The sequence below is a fragment of the Carcharhinus amblyrhynchos genome, chromosome 27 (assembly GCF_965287045.1).
Source record: "Carcharhinus amblyrhynchos chromosome 27, sCarAmb.v2.hapA, whole genome shotgun sequence".
Classification (NCBI taxonomy): domain Eukaryota; kingdom Metazoa; phylum Chordata; class Chondrichthyes; order Carcharhiniformes; family Carcharhinidae; genus Carcharhinus; species Carcharhinus amblyrhynchos.
In genome coordinates, this window is record NC_137350.1 from 2,979,409 (window position 1) to 2,992,170 (window position 12,762).

Genomic DNA, 12,762 nt, shown 5'->3' on the forward strand with positions numbered 1-12,762 from the left:
GACCATCTCTAACTAGAGTGACTCTAGGCACCTTTTCTTGATATTACGAAGCCAAATTACCCCACCTTCAGCATCGTGGGGGTCACCACTAACCACAATCTAATCCAATCACAAAAATGGCATGGTTATTAAAATAGGTCAGAAATTCCATATTCTGTAAGGCAAATCTCAGCTTCCAATTCTCCAAAGCCTCTCCATCACCCACACTGCACAGCCAGGAATACAATGAGATGCCCTCCACTTACTAGGGTGGTTGCTGCAGCAACATAAGTTAATAAACCTGGCGTAATCCTGAATAAAGCAGCCTGCTTGATAGACAGCTCATCCACCATTTGTAAAAACTCAGAATGTGATCCTCCTGGCTCGCCATGCTGGTAAATTGGCACGGCGAGCTGGAAAGATAGCATGCAAAAGAAAAATTTGATTTGTGCCAGGTAAATCCTCCCAGCTCGATTTTGCCAGTGAGAAAAGATGTAAAGCTTACTAATATAAAATTGACCAAAGTTATAAGCATTTACTTGGTCCAGCATGGCTGCTTCCACGCTCACGGACGCTGACCCCAACACTGGTATGATGTCACACCAGCAAGAATCACTACTGCTTTGCCACCTGCAGACTGGAGGCCACTGAAATCCTGGGATGGTCATGAGCATGGCCAGGCAGTGCTCACCTAGCACCCTGACAGTGCCTGGGGGCGATGCTGGGGATAGTCATGCCAGGAGGTGAGCCAAGGGACTCATCAGGACTGTCCAGATGCCAGAGACCCATGTTGGTGCATGTTGAAAGTAGGTCTCCCAGTTGAGTTTGTGATAGGGCCTCCGTGCGCAACAGCACCTGAGCGCTCTGCAGCCAGTTTTCCCCAGCCCACTAGGCTCCACACTCCAGCAGTCAGAAAAACTGAGAGTGCCAGAAGATTGCAGTGCCAAACTCACCTAAAAGATCTGTGTACAACACTCCCATTTTCACACTTGTATGTTAAGTTTTTTATGAAAATTCCATCAAGTCACTGCACCAAAGGTGCATTATGGTTATGTGACACTTGCAGCAACTCAACAAGGTTTCTTCCAAAGCAACTTCCAAAGCTTTATTCTGCCCCTCCTAGAAGGACAACAGCAGCATACACACGAAAAGTCGCACTTAATTCCCCAACTAAAACAGCAACTTGGATGTACATTGCCATTCCTCCATGGTCACTGCATTAAAATTCTGATACTCCCCATGTAGCATCACTGTGATAGTATCTTGACCACTTGATCTGCAGTGGTTCACAAAGTTGGCTCATCTTCATGCGCTTAATTAGGAATGGGCAACAAATGCCAGTAATGCCCATGTCTTGCAATTAATTTTATACATTACATGTAATCACAATTAAAATAATCCACAAAAGCAAATATTTGGACAAAATAATAGTGCAGTATTTCTATGAGGCAACTTAAAACAGTTCACACAGCTAAGACTTTTTCAGAGTGTGCTACTTTTAGCCATTCATAGGTTTCCAGACAAAACTGAATTGCACAGATCAGTTAAATTAGGGACAAATGTCTGAAGTTTCTAAAAGCAGAATTATTTACCCACTTAATGCAGGAGAGATAGCAAATGCAATATTGGCTACATTTATTTTCAAAAAAGCTTATAAATAATGTACTAAATTAAACATGTGACACGCAGCTGAAATTCAAGGGAGCGCAGTCAGAAAGATACAGACCTAGAAAAAGGTCTATGATTGGGTGCGCAGGGCGAGAATCTGGATATGTGCTAGATTTTGTAGAATCCCTAAGCAGTACCAACCATTACTACAGAGCACAAACAATAAAGAGTGCCAGACAAGAGTAAGAAGCAGTGCAGGGTAGGGTGAGAGTTTCAAAGTCAAAGTTAGATTGCACCAAGGATCGTCACTGAGACCTTTCTTCTCCCTGATTGTCGTGGGAGTTGTAACTGAACAAACAAGACAGGAAGTGCCATGTTCAATGACGTCTGCAGATGACATTGAGCTATGTAGTGGGGATGGAGAGAACATGACCAAATATACGGAGAAGTGTATTAGAGACAGCAGCATGAAGATCAGCAGACCAACAAACTAATTTGCGAGCTGCCAGTTTGAGCGTAGACACCAGGATCAGAGTGAAGGTGTAAAGATTATGTGTCACAACCTGGAGAAAGTGGGCAGTTTCAATTACCAGGTAATCTAATAAGAGATTTTCATGATGTAAATTATGAGAACAAATAGTGATAAAATTTGATTCCAGAGATTCACAAGACAGTTACAAGAGTGCACAGGTTTCAAATGGTCACAAGAATTGAAATTGGGAAATAGAAAAAAATCATTTACACAAATGGGGAGCTCTCAGCTACAAATCCTTATTGAAGCAGAGTCTATAAATTATTGTTAAGAGGATTTAAGTAGTTACTTGAAAATGTGAAATATTAAATGGTATGGGGAGCAAGTACACGAGTGGGATTGTATTTATTTTGTCTGGTAGCCCAGAACAAAAACTGCACAATCCTGATAATTAATATTCCAAAACCAATACATTTTACTGCACAAAATGTTTAAAATAAACACGGTCAAGATACTTCCTCTGTTTCACTAGGTATAGCGCCACTCCAAGATTAAAACACAAAATTAACTAAATAAATAACTTAGGGCAGTAAGTGTTGCTGTAAAATGTTCTTACTGTGCAATTCTATCAGGAACCAAAGCGAAGCACAAATACGCCATCAACCTTTATGAATGATCAGCAGGTGACATCTGCTGCTGGCTGTTAAGACTAGCAGTCTTAACGTCAATGAAATTACAGCTGGGTCCCAATGGACTAGTCCAGATCTGTGTCATCTGTTTTACCCTGCAGAGAAAGGTAAGGAAATAAATGTCAATTAGTCTTCAAACTATAAATTATCACAAAGGACAACAATAAGATTGGGCTTGAAATTAAGAATGGAAGTCCAGCAGAACAAAGTAATAGCCACTTTATTACATTCAGATCAAAGAATTTCTCCTTATTCAAGCTAAAAGCATTGCCCATTGACAAGCTAGCAACTGGTATGAGGATCCAAGTACAAAAGCACTTTGTGTATATGACAAAAAATGTATTTTGTCTATAAAACTGCGCAACAGTACGACTCCATAGCAAACTCAGTTCAATTCGAGACTGTTTACCTCTCCTATTTCAAGATCAAGGGGCAGCTTTCCAAATTTAAAGCAAAATCTCAGCAACTTACCCCTCATTATTTAGTAACTAGCCTAAGATTTTGATCGCAGCTTTAATGATTATCATGGTCTTATTCCAAGCTGGAAGCACAGCACAAGCGAAGGGCAGGGCAGAGCCTACTTGTCTGGGAAAATTGGAAAGGGGAGAAACAGAGTGGCAGGAATAGGGCTAATGAATGCATCAGAGTCTGACCACTTACACAAAAAAACCTACGCAAATTGTAAAGTCACGATGTGGGTATGCCAGCGTTGGACTGGTGTAAACACAGTAAAAAGTCTGACAACACCAGGTTTTAGTCCAACCTATTTATTTGATAATATACTCGCAAGCTTTCGGGTTAGCCCCTTGATTCACCTGACGAAGGGGCTAACCCGAAAGCTTGCGAGTATATTATCAAATAAATAGGTTGGACTAAAACCTGGTGTTGTCAGACTTTTTACTGTAATTGTAAAGTCAGCAGACATGGTATGAGAATTTCTGGTTTGCAAGGTTTTTACTGTCATGCATGCGTCAACGCCCAATCATGCTTGTGCATGCACAGCACAAGGCCCGTCTCACTGTCATTTACCAGAAGCACTGGCCAAAAGCTGAACCTGAATCACAGGCAAAACTGTTACCATGTTTGGGTGGGTGGTGAGCAGAGAGAGGAGGAGCTCAGCGTAGTTAAAGTACAAATGGTGCTGGTGGTATAGAGAAATGGCGAGCAGAGCATGGGGAGCGTGTGATCAAGATTCAGAGATAGATCTAACTCTTGCTTTCTTTCTCCCGTTCTCGTTCACCCCTCACCGGCCCCCAAATGCCCATCCCAATAAATTACGCAACAGAAGCAAAATGCCGTATCCACTGCAACAGCTCTCTCCCAGTGTTTGGCTTGACAGACTGGTTAAAAATAACGTGGATACTTTCAGTTTCTGTTACCTATATCAACCTTCTTTGGATGCGCTGGTCCCTCCCAATGGCATCCCTCAGTGCATGTTAAAATGTTACAGCTATGCTAGTGACACCACTTTCAATGATACTACCTGTTCTCATACAAATTATGAGTCACTAAATCAACCTTGCAGCTCAAATTATACAAAGGATGAAATATAAAGTGTTAATATAGATAGTTAACATAAAGCATAAAATATAGTTAACAAAAAGTAGTATCCTGGACTTTATGAATAGTGACAAAGGACAAGAGCCAGGATATTATGCTGAATTTATGCAAAACGCTAGTTAGACCTCAGCTGGAATAATGTGTAAAATTCTGGACGCCACACTGTAGGAAGGACGTGAGTGCTTGGAGAGAGTGTAGGAGAAGTTTAAACTGAGATCAGAAACTTCAGCCATGAAGACAGATTGGAGAGGTTGAAACCACTCTCTTGTTAAAAAAACAGCCAAGAGAAGATTTGATAGAGGTAACCAAAACCATGAGAGGGCTGGACAGAGTAGATACAGAGAAATTGTCCCTACTTGTAAATGGATCAAGAAATGAGAGGGCACAGACTTAAAGTGATTTGTAAAATAAGCAAATGTGATGTGAGAAAACACTTCGGACTGCACTGCATGAAGGCAGGTTCAGATATGCCCCAAGAGGGCATTAAGTGATTCCCTGAATAGAAACAACATGCAGGGATATGGGGAAAAGGTTGGAGAATGGCACCATGTCATAATGCTCATTTGGAGAGCTGGTGCAGACACAATGAGCTCTTTCTGCATTGTCATAATTTTGTGATGAATAATACTGCGAATATCATATTCAACCCAAAAAAATGGTTATAGTACTTTGTATGATCTTGCATTATCCATTCATTGGTTCATATTTGAAGGGGACCAGAAATCAGTTGTTAGGTTGATTTAACATTGAAGGTTCTCAAAACAAAGGAAGGTGGGACGTTGCTAAACGTAGACTTCACTTCTACAACAACAGGGAATTTTGAGAGGTATTATCGAGCCAGCTAATTAGTCTTCCATGAGTGACTCCATTTATCGTCTAGGTACTCCTCTGTAAAGTTAAGAAAGAGCTGGCCGACTAGCCAGTCCTCAGAGCTCTTTCATTTCCTTGCTTGTCCATTTCGTAAACTCTAAAATAAGGGAGTAGCTACTGGGCTGTTTCTCTGCTTAGACACAGAACTGGTTTACTGCCTCTTCAGAGTTCCCTTCATACATTGGTGCATGACACCTTAATGATTACAACTCAGCTCCAGATCGACATGGGTCAAACTTCAGTAAGAATCACTGTCATGTTTACAATGAATAATAGTATTTCTCAGTGATGTCCAGGGATACACTGTTACTGAAAAGTGGCACATTCTTTGCATTCCTCAAAGGTGTTACATGCTCAGAGAAAAGAACATCAGAACAGCTGAGTGCCTCCAGAAGGGCCTAACCTTCACCTGATGCATCTGCTCTGTTTTGGCATCTTGTTTACTAAACCAACAGCTCAGGCGTACCCTTCCAGGGAAGGAATATTACTCATGCGGCACAGTATAGTGGATCCCAGAACTGCAACAAGCAGTTCATAGACAAATTTGAGACAAGTATTTGGAGGTGAGGTAAACAGAACACTCAGCTAAGAATTTAAAAACTAAAATCTCAGGGGAGCAAGCTGTTAACAACACCTTGTATCTACATAACATGGTTAATGTAAAAAAAAGTCCCAAGGCAGTCCACAGGCGTGATCCAAAAAAATTGACACCATGCCAAACATGGAATGTTCTGGGCAAATAACTTAAAACCTACCTTTCACCAAGCTTTTGAACAGCAACTTAGAAGGGAGGGGGTTGAGAGGCCAGTCGCGTGATTTTATGCTGGACAGTCCAACTTTCAGATGGACAGTTCCCTGTCTGATAGAATTCTGCAGTCTCCTTCCATTAAAGTAACTGTTTTTCTATTCTTCCTACCAAGTGGAAAACCTTAATTTCCCACATTATACTCCATCTACCAAATTTAAACAAGCTCACTTAACCTACTATATCTCTTTGCAGTCTCTTTGTATCCTCCTCATAAATTATTTTTCTGTCCTATATCATCAGCAAATACAGTTGGCCCCCTTGACCAAGTTTCCCAACCTGAAAAAGATTTATTTATCCTGACTCTCAACTTCCTTTTAGTTAACCAATCCTCTGTCCATGTTAGTAAATAATGCCCAACTCCATGCTCTCTTCTGTAGCAATCATGTATACAGCACCTTACTGAGTGCCTTTTGGAAATTAAATTTCACTGCATCAAGCGGTTCCTCTTTATCCACCCTATTTGTTACATCTTCAAAGCACTCCAATAAACTTGTCAAATTCAATTTCCAGTAGCGAGGAGGAAAGGCGAGGGGCACAATTCCAGAGCTAAAGGTCTTGGCAACCGAATATATGGCCACCAATAGCAAGGCAATTAAAATACAGAAGCAAGAACTGAAGAATCACAAGGAACTTGGAGGTTTATAAGGTGAGAGAAGACTACATATAGGTGCAACCATGTAGGGATATGAAAACAAAATAAGAATAGCAGCAGGTAAAAGCCCACACACATAACTAGATGACAGTGGAGAGATGATGGTGTGATCATCCGATATCAAGAACTACATACAGGTCAAAAAAGACAAAGGAAGATAGTTTGTTATTATAACATTTTGACCATAAAAAGAGCAGGTTCAGTAAAGTGGCAGGGCAGAAGGTTGAAAGGTGGTATGATGACCACAAAGGTCACAGAGGAATCATTAATAGATATATCCGTGGAGCAAGAGTCGCCTTATTGAGCAAGCAGAGGTTCAACCATGAAAAGCAGCCAGTAGGGGTTTTTAAGCCTGAAATTTTCCCTGGACTGTAGATGTAGGTCCCGAGATGAAGATTACCTGACTGTAAGTCATGGGAGCAGCCTTTTCTTATGGTTCACAATAAAGGTTGTTGGTGCATGACAGAATTATAACACTGGTGACAAGGAGAGAAAAATCTCTTTTCCTCCATCTTTCCCTCTGAACATCAATAATTCCTCTATAAAGAAAAGGCCGTTGTGCCTCTTTTTGGGAAACTTGAGCCCTATAACACCAATGGAGAAGACTGGATCCAATATACTGAGTGCAAGCATTACTTCTTCCGCACTATCAACATTGAAGGTGATGAAAAGAGTGACATTGCTACAGTATGTGGGATCCTGATTTTCAGTGTGACAAGAAGTCTGACCTAGGCAATGACGTAGAGTCAATGAGTTTTACAGCATGGAAACAGGCCCTTTGGCCCAAATTGCCCATGCCATCCTTTTTTTTTAAAACCCTGAAGCTAGTCCCAATTGCCCCCATTTGGCCCATATCCCTTTATACCCATCTTACCCATGTAACTGTCTAAATGCTTTTTAAATAACAAAATTATACGTGCCTCTACTACTACCTCTGGCAGCTTGTTCCAGATCCTGTGTGTGAAAAAATTGCCCCTCTGGTTGTTTTTGTATCTCTCCCCTCTCACCTTAAAGCTACACCCTCTAGTTTTAGACTCCTCTACCTTTGGGAAAAGATATTGACTGTCAAACTCATCTATGTTCCTCATTATTTTATAGACCTAAGATCACCCCTCAGTCTTCTACCCTCCAGAGTAGAAGTCTATCCAGCCTCTCCTTATAACTCAAACCAACAAGTACTGGTAACATTCTAGTAAATCTTTTCTGCCCTCTTTTTAGGTTAATAATATCCTTTCTATGATAGGATGACCAGATCTGTACACAGTATTCCAAGTATGGCCTATCCAATGTCTTGTACAACTTCAACAAGACGCCCCAACTCCTGCCTTCAATGTTCTAACCAATGAAGTGGATGTGCCGGCGTTGGACTGGGGTAAACACAGTAAAGAGTCTGACAACACCAGGTTTTAGTCCAACCGATTTATTTGATAGTAAGCGCACAAGCTTTCGAGGTTTCCCTCTTCGTCAGGTGAATGGAGAGTTCTGGCCTCGGACAGAGCATATAAAGCACAGACAGTTCAGAGATTACTGATTAGAATGCAAATCTTTACACCTAACCTGCTGTTCAAGTCCTAAAGTGGCTGACAATGTGTGTGGAAGGAGCACTGATCCTTCCACACACACTGGAAGGTTAAAGAGATGTGTATTGTCTCCAGACAGCACAGCGAGTGAGGTTTTGCAAACCCAGGCAAGTCACGGGGGTTACAGATAGTGTGACATGAACCCAAGATCCCTGTTGAGACCGTCCTCATGTGTGTGGAACTTGGCTATCAGTCTCTGCTCAGCGACTCTGCGCTGTCGTGTGTCACGAAGGCCGCCTTGGAGAATGCTTACCCGAAGGTCACGGGCATTCAGCCTCTGACCTTCGGGTAAGCGTTCTCCAAGGCAGCCTTCGTGACACACGACAGCGCAGAGTCGCTGAGCAGAGACTGATAGCTAAGTTCCACACACGAGGATGGTCTCAACAGGGATCTTGGGTTCATGTCACACTATCTGTAACCCCCGTGACTTGCCTGGGTTTGCAAAACCTCACTCACTGTGCTGTCTGGAGACAATACACATCTCTTTAACCTGTGATCAGTGCTCCTTCCACACACACTGTCAGCCACTTTAGGACTCGAACAGTAGGTTAGGTGTAAAGATTCACATTCTAATCAGTAATCTCTAAACTGTCTGTGCTTTATATGCTCTGTCCGAGGCCAGAACTATCCATTTACCTGACGAAGACGGAAACCTTGAAAGCTTGTGCGTTTACTATCAAATAAATCTGTTGGACTAAAACCTGGTGTTGTCAGACTTTTTACTATGCTAACCAATGAAATCAAGCATGCTGAATGCCTTCTTCACCACTCTGTCCACCTGTGACTCCACTTTCAAGGAACTATGCACATGTACCCTTGGGTCTCTTTGTTTTGTAACTCTCTTCAATTCCCTACCGTTAACTGAGTCAGTCCTACCCAAGTTCAAAATGCATCACCTCGCATTTATCTAAATTAAACTCCATCTAGCATTCGTCAGCCCACTGGCCCAATTCATCAAGATCGGAGATAACTTTCTTCACTGTCCACTATGCCAACCTTGGTGTCACTTGCAAACTTACTAACCATGCCTCCAATACTCTTATCCAAATCATTAACATAAATGACAAATAACAGTGGACCCAGCACTGATCCCTGAGGCACACCGTTGTTCACAGGCCTCCAGTTTGAAAAACAACCCTCTACAACCACCCTCTGGCTTCTGTCAAGAGGTCAATTTTGTATCCATTTAGACATCTCACCTGGATCCCATGAGATTTAACCTGATACAACAACCTACCTTGCAGCACTTTGTCAATGCCCCTGACTCCAAAACTTTGAATGAACTAACAGACTTGGTAAAAAAAAGCCACTACAACCCAAAACCCCTGGTAATTCTCCAGTGATATCACTTCTACATGGCGGCAAGAACCCAAGGGAACCTGACAAATTCTTGGTTAGGTTGCAGAAATTAGCTAAATATTGTGAATTTGGACCACCTCTTAATAAAATGGGGCAGATTGATTTGTGGCATAAAGGATCTAACCACCCAAAAGAAGCTGTTGGCAGAATCCAATTTGTACAATTTGGGTGGCACAGTAGCACAGTGGTTAGCACTGCTGCTTCACAGCTCCAGGTTCCTGGGTTCGATTCCTGGCTCAGGTCACTGTCTGTGTGGAGTTTGCACATTCTCATGTCTGCGTGGGTTTCCTCCGGGTGCTCCGGTTTCTTCCCACACTCCAAAGATGTGCGGTTTAGGTTGATTGGCCATGCTAAGAAATTGCCCCTTAGTGTCTAGGGATGCATAGGTTAGAGGGATTAGAACATAGAACATAGAACATTACAGCGCAGAACAGGCCCTTCGGCCCACGATGTTGCGCCGACCAGCTTTTAAAAAAAAAACAACACTAACCCACTAATCTAAACCAATCCCATTTCGTCCATAAACCTATCCACAGATCTCTTAAACGCCCCCAAACTAGGCGCATTTACAACTGCAGCTGGCAGGGCATTCCAGTCCCTCACCACCCTCTGGGTAAAGAACCTACCCCTGACATCAGTCCTATAACTACCCCCCCTTAATTTAAAGACGTGCCCCCTCGTGCTAGCTTTCTCCATCCGAGGAAAAAGGCTATCACTATCTACCCTGTCTAAACCTCTAATCATCTTATATGTTTCAATAAGATCCCCTCTTAGCCGCCTTCTTTCCAGCGAAAACAACCCCAAATCTCTCAGTCTCTCCTCATAGGATCTCCCCTCCATACCAGGCAACATCCTGGTAAACCTCCTCTGCACCCTCTCCAAAGCCTCTACATCCTTCCTGTAATGTGGGGACCAGAACTGCACACAGTACTCCAAGTGCGGCCGCACCAGAGTTGTGTACAGTTGCATCATGACGCTGCGACTCCTAAATTCAATCCCCCTACCAATAAACGCCAAGACACCGTATGCCTTCTTAACAACCTTATCTACTTGATTCCCAACTTTCAGGGATCTATGTACACATACACCTAGATCCCTCTGCTCCTCCACACTATTCAAAGTCCTCCCGTTAGCCCTATACTCAACACATCTGTTATTCCTACCGGAATGAATTACCTCACACTTCTCCACATTAAACTCCATCCGCCACCTCGCGGCCCAGCTCTGCAACCTTTCTAAGTCACCCTGCAAACTATGACACCCTTCCTCACAATCTACCACACCTCTGATTTGGTGTCATCAGCAAACTTACTAATCCACCCAACTATACCCTCATCCAGATCATTAATAAAAATTACAAACAGCAGTGGCCCCAAAACAGATCCCTGAGGCACACCACTCGTAACCGAACTCCATGACGAATATTTACCATCAACCACCACCCTCTGTCTCCTATCTGCTAGCCAATTCCTGATCCAATTACCTAGATCACCCCCAATCCCATACATCTGCATTTTCTGCAGAAGCCTACCATGGTGAACCTTATCAAACGCCTTACTAAAATCCATATACACCACGTCAACTGCCTTACCCCTATCCACCTCTTTGGTCACTTTCTCAAAGAACTCGATAAGGTTAGTAAGGCACGACCTACCCGCTACAAAACCATGCTGACTGTCTCTAATCAATTCATTACTCTCCAAATAACTATAAATCCTGTCTCTAATAATCCTTTCCAAAACCTTACCCACCACAGAAGTAAGACTCACCGGTCTATAATTCCCAGGGAAGTCTCCTCTCCCCTTCTTAAACAATGGGACAACATTTGCTGTCCTGCAATCTTCCGGTACTATACCAGAGACCAATGACGACCTGAAGATCAGAGCCAGAGGCTCCGCAATCACCTCTCTTGCCTCCCAGAGAATCCTAGGGTAAATCCCATCCGGACCAGGGGACTTATCTATTTTCAAACCCTCTAAAATATCCAGCACATCCCCCGTATCAACTGCAATACTATCTATTTTACACCCCTGCACCCCAGTGTCCTCCTCAGCTACATTCATGTCCCCTTGCGTGATTAGTGGGTATAGTATGTAGAGATATGGGAGTAGGGCCTGGGTGGGATTGTGTTCGGTGCAGACTCCATGGGCTGAAGGGCCTCTTTCTGCACTGTAGGGTTCTATGATTCGTGAAATACTTTAAAACAGCCACCAAGAATATGTTCCAGAAGAGTGTAGTTGTCAATTGAATAACATTCTTCAAAGGCTCCCCAGGGTAGCAGTATACTTAGATGACGTCTTGATAATGGGGGGCTTCAGAACAGAGACATCTGGCCAACTAGAAGTCTTGCATCAATTTTCCAAGGCGGGAATTCGCTTGAAGTAGAAATAAGTTTCCAGGCAAGCAAAGTTACCTATTTAAGCTACCGATTAGACGGCAAGGGGTTACATCCAGTAGCGGATAAAGTAATGGCCATCAAGGAGGCACGGCCCCAAGGAACACCAAGGAGTTAAAATGCTTCCTGGGTTAGTTAATTATGAAGAAAAATCTACCCTGAGTTTGGCTTCCATGCTGGTCCCCTTGCATGCCCTGCTACCAAAATACCACAGATGGTCCTGGGAAGCTTTGCAGTCAGAGGCATTTTCTATGGTTAAATATTAATTACTGCCTTCCAATTTACTGGTCCATGTCAAGTCCAAGAATGAACTTATTCTAACCTGTGATGCTTCACCATACAATGATTGTTACAGGATTGGTACATTGCTGTCACATCACTGAAAAGACAGCTGGAGAAGCCCACCCCATATGCCTTTAGGACCCTTTAGGACACAAGATATTCTCAAATTGAGATGGAAGGATTGGCAGTCACATTTGGTGTGAAGATTAAATCTGAACTTGGCGTTGAAGACAGGATCATTCTTTGGGGTTCCCGAGTAATTGTTTCTGCCCCCAGGCTGACATCCAATATTAATGGAACTACATGACGGCCACCCAGAATATCAAAAATAAAGGAGCTTGCTAGGAATTATGCCTGGTGACCTAGACTTGATCCTGGCATCACACACTTGGTAAAGCAATACAATCTGTGCCAGGAAATTCAACACCTCTCATCTTCAGCCTCCCTGTACGCATGCGAGTGATGCGCGTACATACTGAATTTTGCAGGTCCCCCTCTGAGTTCTATA

The 12,762-nt window shown here is 42.8% G+C and overlaps 1 protein-coding gene across 4 annotated transcripts in view; it reads right to left on the minus strand.

Annotated features, from left to right (window-relative positions):
- The window catches only part of LOC145359270 (protein TANC2-like), a 1,038,666-nt gene that overhangs the window by 877,269 nt on the left and 148,635 nt on the right, over positions 1 to 12,762 (minus strand). For all 4 annotated transcript variants that reach the window (XM_080213802.1, XM_080213801.1, XM_080213799.1 and 1 more), the window contains exon 2: positions 2,676 to 2,843. The gene's annotated coding sequence lies outside the window, so the exon portion shown is untranslated. The remainder of the gene's footprint in view (positions 1 to 2,675; positions 2,844 to 12,762) is intronic.